Consider the following 12,716-nt stretch of genomic DNA (forward strand, 5'->3'; position numbering starts at 1 on the left):
TTTATTTTATAAGGTATTTTCTCCCTCTTTTCTGCATGCTTACGTGGTGTAACGGTAGCACACTCGGCGCGTATTCAAGAGGTCCACGTCCGAGTCCTGGAGCGGGCGTTGCTCATTTTTCATGTTTTTCTGCTTCAAAAATTCCTAACGTCTGTACATTGGCGCCCGAACTTAAAAAAAGGAGGTGGATGATTCTTCACTACCAGGATTTGGTGTTTGTGTTCCATAATCTCCAGACGCCCTTTAAAAGGGGGAGTATATAAGGTATTTTCTTTCCCCTTTTTGCATGCTTTCGTGTTGTAATGGTAGCACACTCAGAGCTTATTCGAGAGGTCCAGGTTCGAGTCTCGGCTAGGCCATTGCTCAGTTTTGACTTTTCCTGCTTAAAAAAAATCTAATGTTTCTAAAATTTATTTATTTATTTATTTATTTTTATTTGATTCTCTAAGCATCTGAATATTTTCCTCTTATTATATCTCTTCGTCAGGAAAAATAAAAGAAACAATAACTGATGTTTACACCACATGATTTCCTTGTACGGAATATTAAATTATACGCATTTTTTCTGGCATTTCATTTAAACTTATTGGATTGAATTAAATCTACTTCACCGACAACGCATAAATCACAATAGAATAAATGCATTCTTTAAAATTCACTCTATTTGTTTACCATAGCGACACTCTGGCGCTAGGTTCGCTTAACAGTATTATATTTCGTTTAAATTATAACTCAGAATGCACAAAATTTATATCATTTAAAGAATTATCTAATCGTTGCCACATGTTCTATTCAAACACTATAATAAAGCTAGAAAGATGTATAAAAGAAATTAAGCAAACAAAACAAAGAAACAGTTTTTCACAGACGATTGAGTATTTCTCATTCAATTAATTCAGTTCTCACTTCGCGACAAGGGAAAAATATATAAAAACTCAAAATATCTGTGTTAAAAATTACGAAGTAAATCTTAAACACTTATTTCCTCGAAAAAATTCCAGAAAGGATTAAGCATGATTTAATTCGCTATAATAAATGAAGGCGTTAGCTTTGTTGTTGAGAAGCTAAGTTTCTCGAGATTGGCAACAAATCTACTATCCTGCTGTTTCAAATGTAAACAAGCAATGGCCGCCCATCAAAAAAATTATTAGGCTTAGCGGCGCTTAAACAACTTTAAAATTGTTGATAATTCTAAAAATATTGCATGCAGATTTACTAAAGGCATAAAAACCTTAACCGGAAGATAAGAACAACATAATTCAATCATTTTTAAAGCAAAAAATATGCAATTTACAAACATATAAGAGTAAAGAAACTGAGATCACTGAGCCGGGTAACACAGTGGATATATATATATTAATATATGTTTGGTGCGGCCGATTGCAACCAAAATACGAGGTGCACATCTACATGTTATAGCAGTCCTATATACAAAATTTCAACATTATGAGGCTACTCGTTTTTGAGTTATGCGAGATACGTACGTACATACGTTCGTACAGACGCCACGAAAAATTCTCTTCAGAATTCATTTTAAAGTAGTTTTATAATTTTTTTGGAGGAAAAGAGCCTTTTACTCTGTCCTTACGTACAGATATCACGCAAAAACATCGTTAAATTGTATTCGAGAGCGGTCAAAATGGATATTTTCGTTGAAATATGCTGCCTGAAACTTTTCGCGATTACAATACTTCCTTTTTACTTCGTACAAGGAAGTAAAAAGCAAGCAGTTGTTGGCAGTCTACAGAGAAAGTGATCTTTCTGTTATCTTCAGTATGTAACTTATTAGCCTAATAACGTGAATTTTTGAAATATAGTGTGTACTTCTTAAGAAAGTTTTGTTTACTTTTCAACTGTAAGAATATTTGTTAATATTTGTACTATGACTGTAATTAACGGAATGCACTTATGCTTTGTATTGTGCATTTTGGCAACAAAATTCCTGTTTACCTGTCAGCCTTTCTTTACCTGTCTCTCTTTACCTGTCAGCCTTTCTATCCATTTAATTGTTCTGTTTCTAACTATTTACTTTGGAATAATATTTAGTGATAATAATAAAACTCTGTAGAAATATATCGATCACAGTCGTGTATGTATTTAATTAGTCATTTAAATTTTATTACAGCGGAAAAGGTTTAATTATATTAGACGGTAAGAATGAGAACTATTTGCATTTGAAAAGATAATTATATATGATTTCCAGCTTACGGTGCATAGCAGTTACTTTCTTACCGAGTTTGGTATCATCAAAATTCCCATTTAGCTTGCATATCATACTTAGGCGAGTAGTACATATTTATCATTACTTAAAAATCAGTAGTGTATTTGATACAACTGTATATTACGAATTGCAAAAGATTTTTTCTTTCAAGTGGTAAAGAGGAAGTTATAAGGTATTTCTCCCACTTTCCGAGCGTGCCTTCGTGGTGTAGTGGTTTTGCACGCTGGGCCCGGTATTCCAGAAGTACGTGGTTCGATTCCCGGCGAAGGCGGTTGCTAATTTTTCATCTCTCCTGCTTTTCCAATTAACCTAATGTCTTTACAAAGTTAAAGTTCATATAATAATTTTAGCTAATCTTTTTAACGCTCTTTAATAAACATGTTGACTGCTATAGCAAAATCGAGTAAAATACTTTGTTTGTCCCTTTTTTTAACGCAAGCGTTTTCTTAAGCCATTTATCCTAAAAATTAGTTCAGTACCTAGTTTTACTTCCACATAAATAACAATTACTTAAACGTTACTTAAGGAAAATGTATATTAAAGTCATATAACAATTTATGAGAAAAGTTTCCAGAAGACGGAAGTCAAGAATATAGAGCAACTTTCTGAGGGCCATAGAAATTATTTTAACCGTATAAATCTATGTGTATGTGATTTACACGGCTTAATGCAATACAAAAACCTATGAATTAAATTCAATGCACACGGCTCCAAAACGTAAAGCCGTTGTGAATCATCGGTGATATGCATGGCAGTCAAGGTGTTAACCCTTTGCGGCACAGTGTGTCCGGTCTGGACACACCTAAAACTTTCCTTCTGTACGTACAGAAAAATTGAATGAAAAAGGATTTATAGGTTACTATAGGTTAATCTGAACCTTCTTGATTTATAATAGATGGCAGCTCAACACAAACCAGTCCATATATTTTAGCCATGTTTAGTTTTTTTAAGACCCTCATTTTTCAAAGAAATCTTCCAGATTTTTTTTAGGGTATAAAAGGAATTGTTTGAAAAGAAATTTCTATGTTATTTTTATGGCTGTATGATAATATCCTTAATCTATATTATTTTTAAATTTTTACCTTGAAATCTTCCCTAAAATCAAACGGCGAACCCTAGGTGTGCCCAGACGGGGCTCACCGATAATCTAGGACAGCTGAGAGTCTATATTCTTTATTTCTCCGCATCTCATCGGTCAGTTTATCAGGTTCAATGTTCCGTCTTACTTTCTTTGGGAACATGCAAGGACCTGACTCGGAACAGGGAGCTTACTAAAGCTATGTTCAATAAATGTGGGAAGTAGACAAGATACACAGGAAGGGTATACGAAACCCTTTATTTTTCACTCTTTACAGTAATTTCCGTACTTCGGAATACAGAGACCAACTACTTGTGGTCTGAACGTAAGAATATAAAAATATTTAACTAAATTCTAACTTAACTTTGGAATAATAAACGTGGAAGATTGGCCGTATATTAACAGGAAGCCGTATGTAGTACAGAGAACTGTTAACACTATAATACGTTTAAAATTATCAAGAGGATTAAACCTCTGGCCTTGAAGGCAACCAGCAACCGAGTAAAACTTCTAAGGCAAGCGGCCTGCTTCGACTAACTCCTTCCTCTCTCTCGCTTGGCAAAAAGCCACAACTTAGGTACTTGGCGTTCGCCAGACAAATTTGCATAAATAAGTTAACGCTTTTAATTCTGGCCGGAAGTAGAAAATAAGAAGTGATAGTAAAGATTTAAAATAAAAATAAACGTTAGTAAAACTTAAGATCCTTACAAGTTCATTGACAACAATGCTCGTTTCAGCACTCTTTTCGAAACTCTATTCAATCAGTGTGCCACTTTGGGCACACCCACAGAATTAAAACGATAAGTGCTATCTTCACAAAATTTTATTTGTCTTCTCCTCTGGGCCTAATTAGACTGCCTACTTTTTTTTTTTTTTTTTTTTTTTTTTATCAAAGCTCCAACTTTAAAAGGTAGTGTGTCGGAAAGGGTTAAATTTAAACCACTTGGTCATAATTACTTCATACAAATTGTAGTTGAGATGTAAAATATACAAGCAATAAAGCTAACTTTTCGCAAATCATAAATATTCGGAAGATGTGTACTTTTCAAGCACGCATTATTTGAAAGTAAATCGGTGTGATTTTGAACTCTCACGTTAAGTTCTATGCTGTCCTATGTCCCTTTTTAAAATTGGTTGGGTTAAGGTTTAATCGAGGTGTTGGCTTTAAGGTTGTTAGCTTTCGATGGTTTCACACCGTAAAAGGCAGATTAATTGTACGTATTTAGTATCCACAATCATCTGTCTTTTTTAAGTTGTAAAGCAATGAATGGTGGTCTTATGAAAGTTATTTGATATTAAAGTGTGACACGCGTAAATCTTTATTTTATTCATGTAATTAGTAATCATATCTTGAGGTATCCTACAGGCCATTAAGTGAATAGACACCTAGGGTTGGGAGAGCGAAAAGCCGAAGGAGTACCAGAATTTTGTCTAGAGGTATTGCTCCACCGCGATACTGTACCTTCTGGACGCGCAGCCGGCTCAACAAGATATTTCACAGACATTCTTTACAGCATTCACATTAGACAAGTTATACAGTATTCAGAGAGCTTGGGGTTTAGCTTTAACCCGATGTTTTAGAACGGTGCCTACCGAGGCCGTCTCCTCTCTCAATTTTATACGAATTTTATTATGAGAAATTTTTGTTTAGAACAACTGGACAAAGGAATTGAAAATGTATGAAGATTATTTAATTACAATGAATGTTTTTGAAAATTTAATATTCATTTAATACATCCTTCCAATAGAATTGGTTTTGTTTTTGATAAATGTAATCCAACTGTTGATGTGTTTGATATTTATACAGATGGTTCTGGGTCGAAGGGAGCGTAGAAGCTGCCTTTGTAGTTTTTTACTATGGAATTGTGGTGGATCATAGAATGCTTAATTTGAACATATATAATTCAGTTTTCCAGGCAGAAAGTGAAGCGCTCAAACAAGCCTTATTATGGTTTAAAAATACCCTGTTTATACCCACGTCTGTAAATATTTACACTGACTGCCTGTCACTTCTCCATGCTCTCTCCCTCCCAGACAATTTCAATCCATTAATTGTCGAAATTAAGAGTAGAAACTTTGAGTTCATATTTAAATATTAAGCTACATTGGGTTAAAGCCCATGTAGACTTTATTGGTAATGAGAGGGCGGTTTCAAATGTCGGTGCAATGGATATTGAAGTAACAGGTTCGAAGAGAATTGCAATTCGAAGAATGAAAAAATTTTGCATTAACAAATGGAAAATACAGTGGTTCTCTTCGCCTAAAAACAAAGGATTTATGGAACTAATTAAAATCACAAATAAAATGAAATGTATGAACAATATTGATGTTAATCAGGTTTTAACTCGACATGGTAGGTTTCCGTTCTATTTCAACCGATTTAATCTGCAGAAAAATAAATTATGTAATAGTTGTCAGGTTGATGGTGATGCTAGGCATTTCGTGATTATTGTAGTTTAACAGCCCCTATTAGACAGATTTTTAAGATTACTGATTTTAATGTAAGTGTCATTCATTAATTTTAAAGTTTTTAAATCATATTCTATTGCTCTAATGAAGTTTATGAATGAAAATAGAGCGCTAGTAGGGATCTTCTGTTAAAATTGAATTTTGTATTTATATGGGTTTTGGATATCTGTGGTGTTCTATGTTCTGAATTTGTGTTTATGGATTTCTTTTGTTTGTTTGTTAGTCTGTAATTTTGTGTTAGATGTGCTTATTTATTATTTTTGTTTGTTGTTTGGGGGGTGGCTGGGTTACTGGCTGCCCTCGTTTGTGGAGATACGGGGCCCCTTCTTTTGAGCTATGGGGCTACTCATGTCCAGGTGGGCTGAAGGGAGTCTCCAATTCTTACAGCATTCATATTAACATATTATTAATGAATACGCAATTACGCATGGATTATGTAATTACGAGGTATGCGAAATTTGCAATAATTTTAACAGATGGATATATTATTTACACATAATTACAGTAAAACCTCAGATTTCAGTATAAATCACAATGCTACGTCGCAATATACACTTAGTTACAGCTAGCCGTTTAAAGTTAGCCAAGACTAAGCGTAAAGTTGCACTATAAAATCGTATAAATTACAGTAATAAAATTGAGATGATGCATTAAAACTCGGCCACCAATAGCAGAATAACTCAAAACGTCTCTCAAACGTCACATCTCAAAACAGACGTCACGAGAACATCTCTTCTGAATCAATTTTAAATCCATTTTTCAATCCGTTTGGGAAAAAGCATACTTTATTCTTTCCGTACGTACAGATATCACTCATTTTGGTTGAAATACGAGACCCGAAATTTTTCGAGATTACAGTGCTTCGTTTATTTTGTACAAGGAAGTAAAAATACAAAAAGTTTAACTCCAGTAGGACAAAAATTGACAGGGGTATTTTCAAAATTTGCAATTTTTGATGTCATTTTCAACTTGTCTCGAGGGACTAGTTAATTACGTTAGAATAAATCGACAAAATACGTTTAAATGAAGTGCATCAGAAATGCATCTAATTTAATAGGCCGTTTAAAGAAATCATATGCTGTCAACATCAGACTTTTTTTACTTAAATAACAAAGATAAAAGAATACACGTAATCACTCTGAACATAAAATCCAATAAAGGTTTTCTTATGTTTTGCTTCTAAAGAGATCAATCAGACTTCATACAAAACAAAACAACGATAAAAAACTATAATCTTCGAAACCTACCCCAAACGCATATTTGTATAAGATTGCTCAGAGGGAAGGAAATAATGAACCAATATGATGCGTGTTTTAGAGATTCTTTCAGTTTCAACGCTCATACGCTTTTTCTGTGGGGAAGAGTATGTACACATGACCGGATTCCCTTCTACGAAAGGATCTCACGGGAGCAAAGTTTAACTCAATGGTTCCAAACCCCTATATAGCTTAATTCGTGTTAAACAGCTTATCGCTTTAATCGTAGATTATTCACGCATCTGGCGAAGTATTAAAATGTGAGCGGAATAACTTTTTTTTCCCACATCAGCATGGGATGGTATTAAAGCAGAGCCAATAACCGGTTGGTACTGCTGACGAGGTTTTATCACTTAAGTGTCAGGCTTCGTTAAAATTTAATCAATAGTTTTTTTTTTTTTTTTTTTTTTTCCAGATTTGTGCTGATTTTTGCTGATCAGTTTATCTCAGCGTCCATTAATTAAGAGTTAGTAAAATGTTAAATTTTTAATGAGTTGCATTTTTAATAAATTGATAAAGTGCTTTAAATTCTCGGCCTCATATATTATAAATGGCGTTCGGTAACAATTAGTAAATAACATAATCTATTCTTTTGGTACAAATAACAAGTGTTAATTATACATCATTCTCTTGTTTTAAAGGTGCTGTTTGGGTTTGGATATTACAAAGGTATTACTTTTATCTCAGGTAAACAACGCTTCGGAAAAAAAAAAAAAAAAAAAAAAAAAAAAGTGCATAGCAAAAGAACAACAATTCCTTCTAGCCTCAGAGTTTTACCTTTCGTGAAAAGATATCTAAATGTAATGTGTTTACGGTTTCGAATAAAGTTTGATAGACTTGAAAGGAGTTTTATTTAGGCAATTATCCTTAATTGAAAGCTTAATTTTCCATAAAAATGTAAATAGACGATAGCATAGTCTCATACTCAACACATTTGCTGAAAATTTGAAATGTAAACAATAACAAATATATCAAAAGGAAATCTAAAAGGTTTCCAGATTTTATATTACGTCCAAAGGGGCGCTTTTTCAACATTTTGTGTGCCACTTTTATTTATTAAATATCATGTTCTTCGTATTTAAACCATAAAACTCAGTTCAACAGCAATATCGCAAAATAATTTTAAATTGAGCATATCTTTAGAATTTCCGATACACAGTCTCGCGCGCTGGAGATAAAAATGTTTTTTCTGTACAACTTTGCCACTGCTGATTTTGAAATCCTTGAGTTTGTTAATTAAAAATTCGTTAAAGTTTTACAAAGTATGAACTCGATAGTAAAACAAATTCCAAATTTCAAATTTGGGCTTCCTGCCCATATTCGCAGTAGGATTATGTCATTGAAAATTCGATGGCTATAAGTACCGTTGTTTTATCACAATACCAGACACATACATATATTTATGCGTATTCTTCATTATTTAATTTCTTCAGATATATAAGATTTGGTGGCAATAGTTTGAAAAGTGAAACGGACATTTATAGTGATTCGACACAAAATCTCAAAGCAAAAACAATAGTCTGTCAGGGGCAAATCCCCTTTGGACTAAAAATTATTACACTATTACCATTAATCCTATTAGTTATATGAATTTAAAATAGTTACAATGATACAAGGTTCCTAGCACAGAATAAAAATATACGTTTAGCTGATGCTTAGTTAGGGCGTTTATAGTGTAGTCTCTGGCTACTAATCCATTTAAATTTGGGAATTCTTTCTGTTATCTAATACCCGCCACTAAGGGAGCTTTAATTTGCATGCACAAGTTGTTCCTTTATTAAGTTTAATCTTTATAAAAAGTCATTTAAAACCTTCTTTAGAATCTATTATACTTTGGATGGAGCGATAAATCGTTTTCATTCTGAATAAGGTTAAAGAACTTACACCTGATATATTTACACCTGATAGAACTTTGAAAATGTACATAATAATGCTTAATGTCATTCTGCAGAACAGTTTAATTTTGCGTAGTACAAATGAAATAATTAGTAAGAGAATGTATTTGGCTTAGATGTGATTGTTCAAAAACGGCGACAGAAGGAAAAACTGCTTAATTCCCCCCCCCTCAACATGGTGCAAATTTAAAATATCTGATGCTGATACCACATGACTTCCTTGTATGACCTATTGAATTATACATCCTCTTGTTTTGCTGCACTTCATTTAAACGCATTTCCTCGAATTTCATTAGAGATATATTTCACATCCAATCAACTCAGTTTTCTCTTCTCTGCAAGGCAAAAGTGCATAAAAACTCAGAATATCTTCACTAAAAATTGTAAAATACAGAAAAACCTAAAACACCAAATATAGTTAAAAACAGTTTAAAAAACAATTTTACAATTACAGTTATAATTTCTGCATAAAAACAAATAATTAAGTCAGCGGGCAAGAAGACAAAACTATCGATGCACAAAATTGTAAGTTAACTGTCCTCCTACTGGGAAAAAGGCACTGAAGTTGATGCACCAAGTAAATTAATTCACTATTCTACTAAGAGCTACAGATGTAAATAAATGGCTTCATCGCTATGCCTAGCACTGACATTTTAAATTGCTGATAATTCCATAAGTTTTGCTTGTAGATGAGCTAAAAGCGTAAAAACCTTAATCGGAACATGCAAACAATATAATTCCATCGCTTTTAAAGCAGAAAATAAAGAGTTTACTAGCATATAAGAAGAAAAAACAGCGCTCACCGAGCCGGGTAACAGAATTGGAATATATATATATATACGTTTGGTGCGACCGATTGTAAAAAAAAAAGAAAGATGTGCAACTATATGTTATAGCAGTCTCATATCCAAAATTTCAACGTTCTACAGCGACTCGTTTTTGAGCTAACGAGATACATATATACATACGTACATACATACGTACAAACGTCACGAAAAACATCTCTCCTGAATCCATTTAAAATCCACTTTAAAGTCCGTTTGAGAAAAAGAGTCCTTTATTCTGTACGTATGTACAGATGCCACTCAAAAACATTGTTCAACTGGATTCGAGAGCAAACAAAAGGATATTTTCGTTAAAGTATGATACCCGAATTTTTTCTCGATTATAATACTACTTTTATTTCGTCCAGGGAAGTAAAAAAGATAACTTGTGCGTTAAAAATTTTCGAATATAATATAATTCCTCGTATGTCACTTTATCAATCAATAAATAAAAATAATGTTTGCTGTTGCCTAACATATAAAGCCAAAGTACCTGCTGTTAAACAGATTTTGGAACTGCACAAAAAATATAATTTTGTATTTAAAAAGTACTCTGGCTATTATGCATTTCATTTTCGAACTTTAAAAGATCAGAAAAATAAAATAATATTGAAAAGAATATTAGCAGCTGCATAAAATGGAAGACACGTATAGATAAATAATTACTAATTTATATGCCACTGTAAAATTTCATCATTGTCAGCATTTTTTATTTTTGATGCATCTATACGCAAGAAATAAAATTAGAAATAAAATGTCCTATTATATGATGTTAGAAAGGTATTTTATTCATTGCATTAAAGGTTGTTGCCAATTGATGTTAAGAAATATAGGTAAAATTATTTTTTAGATACCTTTGGCATTCTTAGTTGATAATAATTCTTTGTTGCTCTGCTAAGCAACGCGCATTTACCAACTGGAGGAAAGTGGAGATCATAGGCCTAGTTGATAAAATTTTATTCTTATCTTTATTTGCAATGGTCAGAAAAAGTTAAGTGCTAACCTTTTCAGCTATTAAAGAAATTAGCTTCCAAGGAGTTAAAATAAATAAATAAAATTTTAACTGTAACTGTAGTCGGAGTGAAATCGTTAAATACTAACAATTTCGTAACCAAGTGCTTCAATAAAATTTTACTTAATCAGGTAAATGATTATACATTAATATACCTATACTGTATCTAATACCATACTCCTACAAACAACTCTAAACATTACAGCAAAGCTTTCATTTAAAAACGAAGTTTATTTGTTGGTAATAGTTTAATGCTCATCACATTTACTCCAGCTCCAGTTAAGAGTTTAGGCATCTTCAAGTTCAGCATCACGAAGTGATTTAAAGAGGAATTTTTAAATTTCCTACGTACTTGAAGTGGCCTGAATAGAAACTCTTCAGTTCTCAATTTGTGTAAAGTGATCTATCAAACCATTTAAGTACCTTCCAAAGAGAGCTGTATACCTTTTCCAGCATTTGCTAATAACTTCAGAATTTAAAACGTTTAATAATTGGGAATGCTATCTTCTACTGCCGAAACTCGTAATTTCCATTTTTATGCAGAAATAATTGACTAGTAACGTTATTAAGAGCCTATTTAAAAATCTGTTTATCGAAAACGTGTGTCTCAGAAATAATAACTACAAGTCTACTAAATTGGTTGAGATTTCGGGGTAATAGAGGCAAGGCGATTTGCCAGTTCCTACTCTGGAAATTCATTTTAATGCTCGACAGCAATAATAAATGGAAAGTTCGAGTGTCTAGAATGGGTGCAGATAATGATCATTAGAGATTTCTAATACCATTCACTTGACTTGCTCGAATTCGAAATCAGAGACTCAAACCCATTTCTGGTAGGACGGAGAGGGGAAAAAAACGAGGTTTATTGAAAATGGTTCCTAATAATGTTCCCTAATTATCCTTAGCTGAGATCGGTTCTTGCTCTGCTTATTTACCGTGTAAGTGATTTAAGTCTCATCTATTGATCGAATTGGAGAGAATTCTCACATTCGAAGAAGTATACATTTAGGGTATTGCTTTTAAGTTTCTAATCGAAAGCTAACACATATAATAGAAGTTTTTCGTAACATTCGCCACCTACCAAACCATTCGAAAAGAAAATACGTAAAATTTGTAAATTTTTTGTCAATTTATAAAAACTGGTTAAATTGGTTGTTAACTGGTAGTTTAATTTCTGTCTTTCTCGTTTCCCATTTTCCTGTCAGAATGTAAATTTCTAGCTCGTGTGTATTCAAATGAAGTAGATAGCATTTAAAGGAAGGCTTTAGAGGATAGCATGAGAGCGTGTTCCGCCTGCTGAAGGTCACGTTGCTAATTTGATTCTCTTCTTTCTTCTGTATTTCGTAGCGTTGCGTCACTCTCACCGTTAGGCTTATAAAGTATTTCTCCCTCCTTCTTGGCATGGTCCACCAGCGGCCGAGCGGTAAAGACGCTGACACTGGTAGTTCGGTCTGACGTTCGAATCCCGCGAACGGGCTGCATGGGCGTTTTCGTGGTTTTCCCCATGTGTAACGTGTATACGAGCCAGTTTCCCTTAGAAAGTCCTCCACGAAGGCATTCCTCCCTTTAGGCAGATAGCCCTCGTGTGCTTTGCCATAATTAAATAATCCAATCCAATCCAATCCTTCTTGGCATGGCTTCGTGGTGTAGTGATCTGCACGCTGGGCACGTATTCCAGAGGTCCATGGTTCGATTCCCGGCGAAGGCGTAGCTCATTTTTCATCTTTCCTGCTTCCAATTAACCTAATGTCTTTACAGGCTTGTCAGGATGACTTTAGATCAGAGCTAACTTTCTTTACTTCGTTAAGTTGTGAGGTTTATCTATTTATTTTTTAATAATATTTAATTTTAAGTTGAATGACCTTCCTATCACTCCCTTTTCATGCCAGAATCTAAATCAGACAGCAAGCGTTTATTCAGATTGAAGTAGAAAGAAGTGCTGTTTAAGCAAGGGTTTCGGA

Source organism: Stegodyphus dumicola, chromosome 10, assembly GCF_044657685.1.
Source record: "Stegodyphus dumicola isolate Sdum_Otavi_A_Nest chromosome 10, ASM4465768v1".
Taxonomy (NCBI): Eukaryota; Metazoa; Arthropoda; class Arachnida; order Araneae; family Eresidae; genus Stegodyphus; species Stegodyphus dumicola.